The sequence below is a fragment of the Coffea arabica genome, chromosome 3c (assembly GCF_036785885.1).
Source record: "Coffea arabica cultivar ET-39 chromosome 3c, Coffea Arabica ET-39 HiFi, whole genome shotgun sequence".
NCBI lineage: Eukaryota > Viridiplantae > Streptophyta > Magnoliopsida > Gentianales > Rubiaceae > Coffea > Coffea arabica.
Window position 1 is genome coordinate 18,698,664 of NC_092314.1, and position 16,634 is coordinate 18,715,297.

A 16,634-nucleotide genomic window follows, 5' to 3' on the forward strand; every position below is an offset into this window, starting at 1 on the left:
CTTATGAGTAAAATTTTCTCAACACAATTTTAATTGAGAAGTAATTCAGAAAATTACTTCATCATTTTAAATCAATCATCATACACGTTCAGGGTGTTTAAAGAAATTAGCCATGTGAAGATGCGATTATAATTTTGATTTGTCAAATGTACTTCGGGACATTTATCTTTAGGACCTTTATTTTCTTATCCTTATCATTATTATCCCACTTCAAGTGGTAACTTTTTTTCTTGTCATAGTAAAATATATATTTATCAAAATCATAATCATGGCAACAACCATAACTAATAAATTGAAATTTAATCACATTCACTTCTGGGAATGGACTAGAATTAGCATGCAATAAGTACAAAATACTTCACAAAATTTCTCTTAATATTGCTACTACAGGAGCATATTCGAGAAATCAATTGTGGAGAATATCATTTTCAATATATCTTATGAGTAAAATTTTCTCGACACAATTTTAATTGAGAAGTAATTCTGAAAATTGTATAATTATGTTCTTGTAGCCATAGGTAAATTTATTTTCTCGACACAATTTCAATTGAGAAGTAATTCTGAAAATTGCATAATTATATTCTTGTAGTCACAGGTAAATTTATCATACCATGCTTTTGAAATAATGACCATCTTCTAGTGGTCAAATATTTTCGTTAAGAACGACCATCTTCAGGTGGTCGAATCTTTTTCTTTAAGTATTTCAAAGGACAAATGAATCCTCAAATATAATTGATTTTCTATAATAGCATCTCCAAAATTCAATGCATCAGAATATAAGTATTTATAACGAATAATTATAAAGATAAATAAGTAGAATTAAAAGGAGAAATATTACCTCAAAGATGTCAAACAATATATGTTTTTGTTTAGTAGTTGCTCAACAGTAGGTACTTGTATTTTGCGATAATTCAAATATTAGCCATAAGAAATTGAAATAAGTTTATGACTTAGAAATTTACCTCATAATTTACTTGAAGAAATGCGAGCAGAATTTCGGCAAAATCTTGTGTTTCACTTTTGTTCAAGGTAGAGCCTCCGTTTTCACCTTTTGCTCAAAAATAAAGACTCGTGCTGATAACGTATTATAAAACTAATAAAATAAAATATTACAATAGAAATTGAAGAAGTATTAGAGAAAGGAATAGAGAAAGGGAGAATGATATCCTTATATTTCAACTAATCCAAAAGTACTCTCAAAGGGTATCAATGTACCTCTATATATAGGTACTACATGATCAAAGGTACATAAATCCAATTAAACACCCACTATTGCAATAATATGAAGAAACTTATGAAACGGTTTCTCCACTACATGAATAGATTTATGGATTGTAACGTCTATACATAATGTAGCCATAAAATCAAGAATTAATTCTCTTGAGAATACAAAGGGACATCCATACTTTTAATTGTTTCATAACAAGAAATTATATATCTTCGTTTGGGTTCTTTTATTTTGAAACCAGAACTAGATTTGCCGAGGTTCAAGTCCTAGGTCTCTACCTAATTATCTTTGTTGATTTTTATCTAGATGAGGACATTTTTTAAGAAACCTTCTGTAGTAAAACCCGCCACAATATCTTGCAAAGACGTAGGATTAGAAGAATAATATACATTTCATTTTCTTTTCTTTTTGCAAAACTAAATGAACTGTATCTGTTCAAGATGCATGCAAAGAAGAACTTACATGGGTTATCATAAAATTAAATTTAATAAAGATCTATCATGCTTGTCAGAAAATATAGAGACATAAAATAAACAGAAAAGAGTAAGTACACGAAGATTTGGAAAAAATCTAGCATGTAAAATGTGAACTCAAACTTTTGAAAGTTTCATTGAAATGTATGAGATTGTATATAATGCTATTTTCCTTTCAGCTGTAAATAATGCTATTATTTTTACACAAACTAAAAATAGAACTAATGATTATCTTCCAAAAAGGATTTACAACTAAATTGGATTTACAAATAAAATTCTTTCAATAGAAGAAAAGAGAAAAAATAGTTATGTTTTGCATCATAAATCAAAATAATTAACACAAACTCTTTTGTTGATGATTTGCTAAAATCAAGCAATTTTAATCTTTCAAAGAAGGTTAAATATGTGCTTTTATTGAAGTAGCTTTACGCAATGCATTCACTGACATGATCATCAAGATAAACCATGGGATGTTTATGTGCAGAAACACTACAAGGGTAAGTAAGGAAATTTATATTCTTACGTTTCAAGCTGTTGAATTCATTCACCAGCGTGTCGATGATATTGTTTTCTACCCTTTTCTGAGTTGAAAAATCATCATGTTCATCAGCTGATCCATAGTGCAAGATCCATTTCTTCCTTCAGAGTCAATATATATATGTATATGTATATATGTATGTGCGTATGTATGTGTATATTTATGTGTGTGTGTGAAGATTCTGTAGCAAACAATACTGATTGGGAACAACATGATCTAGCATAATTAACAAACTTTTTAATGCTTATATCGATATAGTAAAAGCATCATATTTACTACTAACCTTGACTAACATAACCTATGAAATTTTCAAAAAATAAATATCATATACTAAAGAAAGAGGCATAGAAAAATTTCCTTTTATCATGTCTCACCAAGTACGGGCTACTCTCTCAAATTGGAAAGCAGCAAAATTCACTCGTCTATCCTCAATGTAGTCTAGAGCGGCGAATATGTTGGTCATCCTCTCTAGCCAGTTCTCCGCTACTTCAGGGTTGGGTTCACCAAGGAATTTAGGCAGATTAATTTCAAGAACCTCTCTAAGGCTCTATCCTCTCCTCTATCCTGTCCCCCAGGTTGGTTAAACGGTTCAGAACCTTGTCTATCAGCTAAGTGCTCTAGGATATCAGTCATTCTATTAATGGCAGTAGCCACTTGATTACCCTCAATATTTTCCTGGCCTTGGGTCGGTCCAGTTGCAGATCCTTGGTCATCCCCTTGAGGTTGGACCTGTCTAGTCCCTCGCCCATGGTCTCGACCACTTCTTAGTCCTTCCATAACCTAGGCGTGTCTAGTGCAAAAATAAATCAATTATGCGATACAAAGTAGAAAGTAGAAACCAATCAAGAAAACATTGGAAATAGCAGTAATTTACATTCATTAGCATGTCAAGTTCATACAATTAGCAAGTCATAGGGGAAATCACAAAAATATAGCACACAAGTGCCATGAGAGTACTTTTAGTCACAGAAGACTAAAGTAAAAGCAAGTGCGTCAAAAGTAGGCCACACAGTCATGTGAAACACAATGGCCTCAGTACTTAGCATCACCCCAGCTAATCCAAACTGTACCAGTCAAAAGGGTCAAAAGAGTCAAAAGGTCAAGCACTAAAGACCTAGTCCTCAGTAGAACTACCAGGGGAAATCTCCTCCTCTGGGTCCTCCTCCTCCTGATTAGGACTCTGGACTACATCCATCGCCTCTTCCACCAATCTAGTAGCATCAGTCAAGATGTCGGAAGCCCGACCACAGATCTCCTCTCTCAACCTAGTGAGTCGAGCCCTAGTACTCTGGAGCTCCTCACGAACAACTGCAGTTGTAGCTACCTCACCCTCTAGGACCTCCTCGAGCTCCACAATCCTCTCTCCCTAAGCGCTCACCATATGTCTAATCTCGTCCACCTCTGCCTGTAAGTCCCGGTTAAGATCCACTAACTGACGACGCTCGTCGTCCAAAGCAAGTACGAGGTGGTTCGGGTAGACAAAGGTCAACCTACACGAATATCGAGAATATCTGTCAGATGGAGAATAGTATACTCGAGCTCCCCCACCTAACGCTCGGTAGTAGATAGGCTTAGGAGGCACTACATGACCATTAGTATGGCCATTCCCATTAGCTGCCGGAGTCCCATTTCCATTATCCATCCCTGCAAAACAATCACACTTTTCGAGTTAGGAACGTAATCACTAGCTCGCTCGGATGTCACTTATGCATGCCTAACCTAGTCACTAGTTTGCCCCAAGTACCAGTTAAGCTATAACTTAGCTTTCCGGTCTCAAGTCTTAAGGGTAGAGTATATATTATGTCTCCCATATAGATCTCTAACCTAGTGCTCTGATACCAACTATGATGCCCCCACTTCTCCCTAAGGCGAACCAAAGGGCATCCTCGGGACGCCTACCCAACTCTCGCCAGGACTTAAGTAATTTCTGTTCAAACTTATAGCGGTGCTAGATGTCAACAACCAGATAATAGAAATACAAATAGTGCGGAAGCGTTCAAACTTAACAATATTTAACAACTACCCAATCCTTACATCGAGTTTCCAGAATACAGCCCAAAATATACAATAACCAAAAGTCTAGTCAAAAGTATTGGAACCCTATTACAAGAGTACACAAAAGGGAATTTCCTCCGAATCTCATTCCAAGCCCAAATCCTGTTAAGGAAAACAAATCTACAGGGTGAGTAAAACGCTCATGAGGCCAAGAACACACATGCAAGCACATTGTTCAAATAACAATCCAAATTTACAAGTCGAACAATAATATTTCAATAGTTAACAATTCACTTGGAAAAATAAACAGAAACAATTCAAGGATACTAGAGTTCTCAGGAGCTATATTCCACTTGCACGATCAAGAACCTTCACGAATTGACACTCCGTCAATCGGGTGGGTTTAGTCCGTAGAACTTCACTTAACCTGTCCCCTTTCACCTTACATACCCCTGTTTCGGGCCCGCCTGTCGTTTATTTGAGGTGATATTGCTCGAGTATGCGAAGCAAGATCTCTTAATAGATCAAGCTTTTGTTTTCTCATGGTTCGCCAAGAAGCCCGACCAAACCCATGCCGGCTCGAGTCCAAGGTTGGCCAATGAGATTTGGGCATCCCCCAAGCATGTTTGGATGTCGAGGAGATTCACTCCAGCGACGTATGCAGTCATAGCATACTATTTCAAGTCATTCAAGCATGTGACATATTCAAGCAATTGCGATATTCAAGCATTTCAAGTACGAGTTGTTTATTTCAAACGAGAACGAGTGCAATAAAGTACACTCTCATCTCAATTTTCAAAATTTCAAGTATCAATCGCAAGTAACATGTATCGAGTTCACAGGAGTTCAAGTAATCCTGCACTTGACACTCACCAAATAAACAAGAAGGAATGGCACTCGAAATTCAAGCGTCCACCGTGGGATCCTCTTGAATTTTCTCTTGTGCGCCTGAGCAATTAATAAGGATTTATCACTCATAAACCCCCAATTATTGAAAAGATTGCACTTAGTGCACAATTTAAGAAAGATCATGAAAATGAACCCCAACCACTCGTAAATCGAGGTTCAAAGATGGATTTTAAAGTACAAAAGCAATCGATTTTTCGTCTTGGAAATCCAGTATAATACGTTCAAATAATATCGAAAGAATATGAAGAATTCGAAAAACTCCATTTCTTTAAGATTCGAAAATTTTCAGTTTTGATACAAGATCTTTGAAAAATCGTATCTCACTCTTTACAAGTCCAAAATTGAAAAACTTGGTACCGTTGGAAACCTCTTAGAAAGTGCTAAAAGTTCTTAGAAAATACTTTTCCATGATTCCAAATGGAAGGTATTCAAAATGTGGCCCAAAGTCACTGTTTTGGACACCAAGGCAGTTTTCGAGGTTGGTCTTCTGCAAAGTTTGTAAATTCGGTAATATTCACACAATGCAAACCAGCCTTTGAAATTTGGAACTCCATTAGAGTTGCATACAAGGTTTAGAACACAACAAGTGGGTCAACAATCGGAGTTTTGAGCACCAAAATATGATAGCTCAAAGTTGGTGAAAAACCGAAACTGTTAAGCCAATTTTCCAGATTTAAGTTCCAAACTTTGGGACTTTAGTTAGGTATCGAAACGGACTCGGAACGGCACCAAATTTGGTATGAATATACTACCATATAAGGGCCACTCCTTTGTCAAATTTCATAGAAAAATATGTACGAAAATCGGTTAACGAGACCATTGAAATCACAAGAAATTCTAAGGCTAAGCTGCCTTTGAACTTCCGTTTTGCCGTTTCCAAACATTTGGTCAAGGAACATCTCAAACATGGTCCATTCCAGTAGGTAATGTCTAAAATATGTCCAAAGTACATTTTTTGAGTTTCCCTAACCTTCCAAAATTATGAAAATATTCCCTAAAGACTGCTATTTATAGAGGAATTCCATGCAAAAGACAAAGTATTAAATCATGTTAAGATTCCTCTTGAGCCCATAAACAAGCTAGATTTGAGTAGTAAAGCTTCTTTTGTAGCTGTCTTGGGCTGTTTTCACTGGTATCTTGCAGGAAAATGGGTCAAAAAACTTTGTGAACAAAAAACAAGTTGCAGCCGAAATTGAGGAATATACAACCTTGGAATATGTGACTTCAAGCCACGTATTCAAGAGTCGCGTTTTCACTTCTGTGAATTTGGCACCACTTCAGCTGCTATTTTCTTGATGATAGAGGCTGAACTAACTCTTGTACAAAACATGAAAATTGTAGCCCTTTGTGTTAGCTTTCAATGTTTCAAGAATCATCCAATTTGGGGTTCTGTAGACTATTAAATGACTAAAATACCCTCAACTGGTCAGAACTCTGTTTTAGCTTTCGACAATAAAGTTGCACTTTTGTATTTTGACTTTTTGACAATGAAAATGACTGAACTAGACTTTGATATATTCATACCAAATGTAAATCTATCCCTTAGCTTCAAAATGGTATAAAAATCACCTCAATCCAATACTTATAACTCAAGATATCGCTGAAATATTAAAAGGTGTCAAAGCTAGAAAACTTGCATTTCATCCTTTGAGTATTTTGCACTTGATGTCTTCTTTTTATCACTTCAAATCATCAATAATCATCCAACTATCTTCTCAATTTACTCCAATTGATGATTGAATCATTAAACCTACAAAACTTGAAGTTTTCACCATTAAAATCCATAGAAATGTAATTTTTACCACTTAAACTATAAAATGCATATTTTCACTAGAATTTTAATTAATTAGCTATAAAAGTAGTTAAAACACGCCAAAACTAACTAATAAAACACACTTAAAATACATAAAATATGCACTTATCATTTAACAATTCACAACTTCAAAAATTGTGAGAATAGCCACGGATTTTCAAGAACGTGTTTTCAAGAACTCAATAAATTCAAGATTGGGAACTTGTTTCGATTTCGCAAGAACCCTAGAATTTATGTCAAGTAACTTCAAGATTTTTTCTAGAAAAGTGATAAGGAATTCAAGAATTCATGAAAACTCCAAGAAATCCACAACATGTTCAAAGAAACAAATACGATCAGCCACAAACCCTAGGATCCGTTACCATGGCAAGAATCAGATTTGATTCTTTTTTTTTTTTTTGAATCAAGAACATACAAGACACGAAGACACAGTGAACCAACAACGAGAAATTGTTAAAAATTAAACAAATTCAAAACAACAAAATCAAACAGCCAAGAAATGATGGAAAGACACAAAAACCCTAGTGATAGAAACCTAGCGATAGTAAAATTTCTGATTTTTGTTTAATTGAACTAGACACAAAACACAAGAAAGATAACACACAACCAGAAATTTTTTTTTCAGATGAACAATAATGATGAACAGTACGTGAACAGTGATAGTAAATAGTAACGATTTTTTTTTACACAAAAATTGAATTAAAATGCAAATGAGTGATACAAAATGCAAAGCAAGAAAGGAATATAACCTGGATACTGTCAACCAATTCTGATGCCAGCTGATACAAACCCAACCACAAGCCCGGATCTAGACAGTGTATCAAAGTTTGATGAATTGAGCAGAAACCGAAACCCTATAAACCTCTATGTTATGAACTAAAATGAGATCTTAACCCACAACAAGTGATAGATAAAACTAGGTTGTTTGGTAGAAGGTGCTACAAATAAGTGGGATTCTTGTTTGATAAGCCAAGCAAATATCTAGCACAAATTCTAAGATATTCAAAGGTTGCTTCAAGAAGCTTAGAGAAACTCTTTCAATTGTTGGAAAATTCTACTTCTTGATTGATTAAAAACATTGCAAGTTAACGATTTTTTTTACACAAAAATTGAATTAAAATGCAAATGAGTGATACAAAATGCAAAGCAAGAAAGGAATATAACCTGGATACTGTCAACCAATTCTGATGCCAGCTGATACAAACCCAACCACAAGCCCGGATCTAGACAGTGTATCAAAGTTTGATGAATTGAGCAGAAACCGAAACCCTATAAACCTCTATGTTATGAACTAAAATGAGATCTTAACCCACAACAAGTGATAGATAAAACTAGGTTGTTTGGTAGAAGGTGCTACAAATAAGTGGGATTCTTGTTTGATAAGCCAAGCAAATATCTAGCACAAATTCTAAGATATTCAAAGGTTGCTTCAAGAAGCTTAGAGAAACTCTTTCAATTGTTGGAAAATTCTACTTCTTGATTGATTAAAAACATTGCAAGTTAGGGTTATAAATAGCCTTATAAGACATGAAAAACCTAATTCAATTTGGAAATAATACAAGTTTCCTAATTCGACTAACAAGACACAATTTCCTAAAACCTAATTTGGCTCATACATGCTTATACTTGACTGATTATTTCACTAACTACTAATGACTAAATTATCAATAAAAATACTTTAAATAACACAACAACCAAGACTTAAACACCAACATAAGTCAATGTGAAGTCGGTTTAACTATAGTTGGCTTCATTCAACTCTTCTACCACTTGAATGAGATGAACAAGTTTCCAATCTGCATTCTCAAGTCCCTCAATATGTTTTGGGACAATTTCTTGACTTTGAATTATGGGAACCAAAAGTCTTCACGCATGTTAGGAGTGCCAGTGTCTAACTCTATTTTCAACTTGAAGCAAATTAATACTTGAATTAGGATTTTGATGGAACTTATCGGACACTCGACCCCTCCAATGCTTCGATAAACTCCAACTTGACCTTGAATCACATGTACCAAGCTCCAAGTGACTTTCTTAGCTTTCCTACTCATATCAGTGGCCCCCATGGAACGTGGAATAGAAGCACATTACATGACATGATCATATTCATAGAAAATTATTGTTATTCATATAACATATCCATCATGTCATTTCATTTCATAAAACATAACTCATAAACAAGTATATGTAATATCTGGCTTTCGAGTACTTAGTCTAGAGATTAAACCCTTCTAGGAGCGTGAACACACAACATAACATAAGTCAATTGACTAGGCACAATGGCTACCACGACTGCCAATCAATCAGGCATAACAGCTACCATGATAATGTAACATAATAGGACTATAATCCCCACCACCTATTTTATGGCCGTTTAGAGCTTTTCGTAACATAAATTCATTTCACACATCACATGCATTTTTCTTTCATTTCATGAAAATATGCTCCCCATTTCACATTTCATAGCATAACAAAATAGTTCAAATAGGCTTAAATGATCCGTTTTACACATAGCAAGGTATGATTTTGATGTGAGAAAATTCATATTTAATATTTTAGAAAAACATAGAGGGGTAAGCACCGCCACCTCTAACTATTTAATTGAAAAGATTCTAAATGTGCACTTGAACTTGTCTTCGACCTATAACTAGTGTTATATACATTGTGACAGCCCCACCTTCTCTTAGGGCATACCCTAGAAGTTAATGGACCACCCACCTGGCTCTCGCGAAGACTCATTCACTAACATTAATTTCAGAGATAACAATTCTCATTAATCATCCAAACACCCATTCTTAATACTTCTTAGTAAGACAAAAGCTTTATCCACTACAAATTATAAAGGTGAGTCATCCAAACGTTCATTCTTAAGTACATCACTCTAGTACATCACCAACTAGTGTGAAATATAAATCTATCCATTAAGAGATACAAAATGCAGGTCTTAACAGCAATATATAACATTAGACCTCCCAAAATAGTCTAACTCTACTTGATCATCCTTCAAACTTCAATCCCTGTAAGGAAAACAAAGCTAAAGGATTGAGCTAAAGTCAGTGAGGTTCCACACAAGCAACAATCAATTAAACACTTAAACAAGCAGCAAAATTAAACAATTAAGGAAACACTTCACTGAATGAATTAGAGAACACTTCACTGAACAATCACTTTTAAAAGGATACGGTGCTCGCATTAGAGCCACTTCAATGCACTACACACTCCACCGAACTCCTCCTTATAACCTCTAAAACAGTAAACACTTCCCTCACTTAGATGGCCATATCAATATCAGTAATCTGCTACTCCGTGGTAGTACTCGAGCATACCAATACACTTACCCAAAGCTACTGTCCTATCCGACCAAACCTTTTTGCTTGTTTGAATAGTTCGTTGAACAAAGGGTTTTGGGACCCAGTTCAGCCGGTGTGGTAAAGTACACACACACGGCTTACAGTCATGCACACTTACAATAGCATTTAGCCAATTATCAACCTTCAACCTCAATTAAGTTGAGTACCATAAAGTACACCCTTAACTGAGAAGGCGATGGACAATTGAGATACACTTTACAATGAATTACTTAACAATATTTTATAATAAGCACATTTATCACATAATTCCACTTAAGTAAACATAAACAGTTAAACACAAAAATTTGGAAACACTCACCAAGTTTCCAAATAAATCACTCTTGAACTTCGAGTTTGTTTCTTGGCTCACTGCTACTTCCTGACACAAGTTTATAATTCTAAAGTAAGTAGACAATTTGTAAAGGTTCACTTATCATTTATTATCCTATTATTTGAACTATTAAAATCAACTTTGACTTTAAGATACAATTCATATATTATCACTTATCATTTGTTACTTTATGATTTAAACTACTAAGTCAAGTTGAGCTTATAAAACAAGATATAACAAATCCAACACCTATCTCACATTTCACCTCGAAACTTATCAACTTTATCAATTTTAAACCAAAGAAATATACATATATTCCAAGTTTAAAGTCTTGTAAGATGTTTAGACTAAGATTAATTCATTTTCTATCCAATATTCAAGGATTAAGGGAAATGAACTCTTCATTTGTTCCATTTAAGCTAAACCAGATTCTAAGTTGTTTGTAGTTTGGGTTTTGTTCCACTACACTAGCCCCCCAAGTTTTTAGTTTTGTAAAATGTTCATGAAGACAAGGTTAAGAGGTTATAAGCTGTTTTATGTATATAATTACAACATGTTATCTTAGAATTTCCGAAAACATCATGGAAGACTTAACTCATCACTGTTTCGCCCAGCAAGTAAAATTTCCAGCAATATCATTTCAAAATGTTCAACAAAGCTCCACTGTTTACTTCCTTAAAACAGTAATCTCTTAGTATACATTCTGTCCAACATAAACCAAGGCAAATAACACTTAATTCCAGTAAATGGATCAGCCAAGAAATCATATATATACTATTCTGTCATCAGCTAAGTGTAACAATCATCAATTGGCAATTCAACATACGGCTACTTCCTTAATTTCTTCTATGTTAACTCCAACTTAACATGCAAAACATGACTATCAAGCTACAAAGTAGCCTTAAACAGAGCATATAAAAGTTCACAACTAAAATTCGAAGGAAGATTGATTAAAAGTTCATTTTTGTATCTCGACCTTCCTAACAGGTTCCATCAGCTTTTAATCAAGAATTTTCCATTAGTCTCTTCATTATGCACTCAAATCTAACAAGCATGATAAGATGGAAATGTTATACAATGCATTAAACCTCAATGTAGAAGTTTAGAACCAGAATCCATGAAGAACCTGGGATAATTTCTTATTCTTTCCTTCGGCCAAGCCTATCTGCATTAGACTGAACTCATCTTTCCTTCAATGTTCACTTTAGTTTATACTCATTTCTGTCTTGCTTGATGAAGTTAAGATGCTTTATGACACATCACAGCTTAATACAAATGTTTAAAGGTCAAATTTGCCGAAGACAGCTAGTGTTTCTTAGCTCCATTTCCCTCGTGTGAAGCTAACAGATTTTCATCAGGTTTCTTTTAATAATTTCAGCTTAAAGTTCCAACTTTTCACAAGTTTCTACAGCTAACCTTCTTTTAATACTTAAAGTAGACATAATTCATGCATTTCCTATCTATAGCTTCCATCTTTCTCTGATAACAAGCTGCTCAACTAGTACATGTCTCTGTGACGACCCCATCCCCCCTTAGGGTGTATCCCAGAGTTTAGCGGACCGTCTGCCCAACTCTCGTCAGGATTCACTCACTTACATCAAATAAAATAGTTCACAACCTCAAGCATAAATGGAATAACAGTTCCCAGGTTTGGAATGTACATGTACATTCATTTCTATTCCAAACATTCATACAATCCCAAATATAACAAAAGATATGAATTCCAGATAAATTCAATCTTAACCGAGCACTAGCGCGAGTACAATCGTAAAAATTCAAAAACTAGACTATGCTAGCCTGTACCCGTCTCACGCCCTCGCTCGTACCCCCTGTAAGGAAAACAAATCTAATAGAGTGAACTAAATCTCAGTGAGGTTCCAAAATATCATGCAAACCCAAATAGCAATTTGACCATGATTTAAAAACATAAGTATCAAAATAGCGAGCATATGAAATCAAGAAAATGAGCAATAACACTTCGTAAAGCTAATCACTGGATATTTAACATGTCAAGTAAAAGGATATAGTCGCTATTACAAAATAGCTCCGCCATACCTTGATCAAGAATAGTTGACACTCCATCAACTTTCAAGTAAAGTAATCAATCCAGTAGTGCCCCAAAAATGCCAATCTCCGTCTACCATTCAACCTCCTTACCGGGTCCAAACGCCAAGATAAACACGTGTAACAATACTTGAGCATACCGATTAATCGAAAAGATAACACTCCACTCGACAAAACAAAAGACCCAGGGTCCGTTACCTAACCGACCAAACTCTTGCCACTTCGACTCAAGTAACTAGCCGTAGGGTTTCTGGAATTCCAAAGAGTGCTCATGTCATACAAAGTATATCAAGTCAATTGCAATGAATGAACAAGTATATATCACATTAAGCAAGTGCGATAAAATACACCCTTACCCGACCAAACCAAGCAAATATTATCTGATCACGTTGGTAAAGAATTTAAATCAAATATCAAGTTCAATCATGTATTTGGAAGCACTCACAAAAGACTTAGTGCTTTTCAAGTTCACGCTCAAGTGCAACTCCTTGGTTGGAGTCCAAATTTGCGATAAAATATCATTTAAGAGTTTGAAATTAACTAGGGTTCAAAACATAGGAGTTTCGCTTAAAGAAAATCAATTAAATGAAACTCGTTTAAGTAGTATTTATTTTGCTTATCACACCCTAGAAAACTCATGCTCGTTCTTTTAGTTTTGGTAAGAAAGCGATTAAAACTTTTAAATTCGCAAAGTGGTCTAAAAGACGAGGAAAACATATTTCGAGTGGTCGCTATTTTCGCCTTTTAAAAGGTATGAGGTTTGGCCAAATTTCAGCTTATATACCTCTACAAACGGAAACTTGAACACCAAAGACAATCCAAGTTCACTTCGATCTCAAATCGTCGCTCAAGTTTCAAGTTCACTCGCTTATCCTTCGACTTAAAATTTGGGTAGCATTTTTCCTATTTTCTTACTTTTTCCATCCAAGTATAACTTAGATTCTGGAGAAAACTGTGTCAAAAACTCCTCAAGAGAATAGAGTAGCCGATAGGATGAATGGATCCATTACTGAGCGGGTCAGATGCATGCTCTCTAATGCTAAATTGTCAAAATCCTTTTGGGGTGAAGTAATGAGGACTGCAATCAATTTGATTAATCTTTCTCTGTCAGTTCCTCTAGATGGTGACATCCCAGAAACAGTAGGGACGGAAAAAGATGTATCTTTTAAGCACTTGAGAGTTTTGGTTGTTGGGTATTTGTTCATATTCCCAAAGATGAGAGGTCAAAATTTGATGTAAAATCAAAGTAGTGTATTTTCTTGGGTTATGGACATGAAGATTTTGGTTATAGGTTGTATGATCCTATTGATAAGAAGGTGATTAGGAGCAAAGATGTTGTCTTCTTTGAAGATCAAACCATTGAAGACATTGGAAAAGGTGACAACCCAAAATTCTTAGATGATATTCCTACTAGTTCAAATCCAGATCCAGTTCTAGGACCTGTTGATTTTAATCAAGGGGGAGCTAAAACAGAGCAAAGAGAAGATGTTGATGATGGTGATAATCCTGCTACTGATGAACTTGAGCATGAGGTGCCACCTACTCCATTACCGCCACCACGAGATGAGCTTAAGAGATCTACCAGAGAGAGGAGACCTTCTAACAGATATAATCCTCATGAATACGTGTTGTTAACGGATGGAGGAGAGCCAAAGTCCTACTGTAATGCTCTAGAGCATGAGAACAAAGAAGATTGGTTGCGAGCCATACAAGAGGAAATGGTGTCTCTGCATAAAAATCACACTTATGACTTAGTGAAAATGTCTAAAGGTAAGAGAGTTCTAAAGAACAAATAGGTTTATAGATTGAAGACTCAGGAACACAGCTCATAACCAAAGTACAAAGTAAGATTGGTTGTGAAGAGATTTAACCAAAAGAAAGGTATAGATTTTGAAGAAATTTTCTCTCTTGTGGTAAAGATATCGTCAATTCGAATTGTTCTGAGTATTGCAGCCAGTTTAAATTTGGAGATCGAACAACTTGATATGAAGACAGCCTTCCTGCATGGTGACTTGGAAGAGGAGATCTACATGTAGCAATCGGAGGGATTCAAAGAAATTGGTAAGGAAAATCTTGTATGCCGTCTCAAAAAGAGTTTATATAGGTTGAAACAGGCATCGAGATAGTGGTACAAGAAGTTTGAGCCCTTCATGATAGACCACGAGTACCACAAGACTACATCTGATCACTGTGTTTACGTGAAAAATTTTTCAGACGGTGATTTTATTATTCTCTTGTTGTATGTTGATGACATGCTGATTGTTGGCCGTAATGCTATGAAAATTGACAGGTTGAAAAAAGAGTTGAGTAAATCTTTTACAATGAAAAATTTGGGTCCGGCTAGACAGATACTGGGGATGAAAATCTCACGAGACAGGCAAAATGGAAAGCTTTGGTTGTCTCAAGAAAAGTATATTGAAAAGGTGCTTGACAGGTTTAATATGAGCAAAGCTAAGAAATGTTCTTTATGCGTCGGCTGTTGGTAATTTGATGTATGCCATGATTTACATCAGGCTAGATATTACTCATGCAGTTGGAGTAGTTAGTCACTATCTCTCGAATCCTGGCAAGGAACATTGAATGCTGTCAAATGGATTCTCAGGTAACTCAAGGGAACTCCCAAATTGTGTTTGTGTTTTAGTATGGTAAATCTATAATAGATGGGTACACTGATGCAGATATAGCAGATGATCTTGATAATAGGAAATCCACATATAGATACTTGATGATTTTTGCAGGGGAAGCAGTGTCATGACAAAGTAAATTACAAAAGTGCATTGCCCTTTCCAGTACAGAGGCAGAGTATATCGCAACCACTGAAGTATGCAAGGAGATTCTTTTGTTGCAGAAATTCCTTCAGGATTTGGGTATGAAGCAAGAGAAGTATATCTTTATTGTAACAGTTAGAGTGACATTCATTTGTGTTAAAATTCTACATTTTACTCTCGATCCAAACACATTGATGTGAGATATCATTGGATTTGAGAAGTAATGAATTCCAAGTTATTAATATTTGAGAAAGTTCACATTAATAACAATGGTGTTGATATACTGACCAAGGCGTTGCCTAAGGAGAAAATCCTATTTTGCAGACAGGAAGCAGGTTTGACTATACCCCCAAATGAGCTGGAGGGGGAGATTGTTGGACTTGTGTGGGCCAGCCCATATGTGGGCCAACTAAACACACAAGTGAACAAAGCTTGAGGGTTTTTCAAGTATAAATACAAGCAGCAGCCGCGAGAAAAGTTTTCTTCTTTGGTGTGAAAAAAAGCTACAGCCGCCACTTTTCTTGTTTTTGAGAAAAACAAAGAGAGAGAAAGAGCTAGAGAGAGAGAAACTTCAAGGTCTTGATTGGAGGGTAATTCAAATCTCGATTGAGACGAAATTTTACCCACGCAATACTCTCGTTAGGCTCTACTTATCTACTAGTTCAGATTTTGGATTTTCTCTCCATTTGATAACATCTTTCCAAACGCACTTCTTTGACAATTATAGTTTTTAGGGGTGATTTTGCAGTAATTTCGCTTGGTTGATATTGGTGATATTATTGTCATCCGAATATTTCGGGTAGACCTATGTATTTCCATTATTATGATAATAGAGATTTTTTATTGGACTAAGTCCCGTGATTTTTTCCAATTTGGGTTTTTCACGTAAAAAATCTTGGTGTTCTGTGCCTTTTATTTTCTTGCATTTTATTATCACTGCTGGCATTATTACTTGATAATTTGATTTATTCCTATTTTAACTAGTACTTGGGAAAAGAGTCATTTATCCTGGGTTAACTCCAATATTGTGTGCTTGCACCGGTATCCCTTTCCCAACAGACATCACCGATTAAAAATGTGTTATCATGCCTAAATCACACGACTGCATAATGAAATGCATGCATTTCGTTATGCAAGCATTTCGTTATGCAAAGCATATCAAATTGCT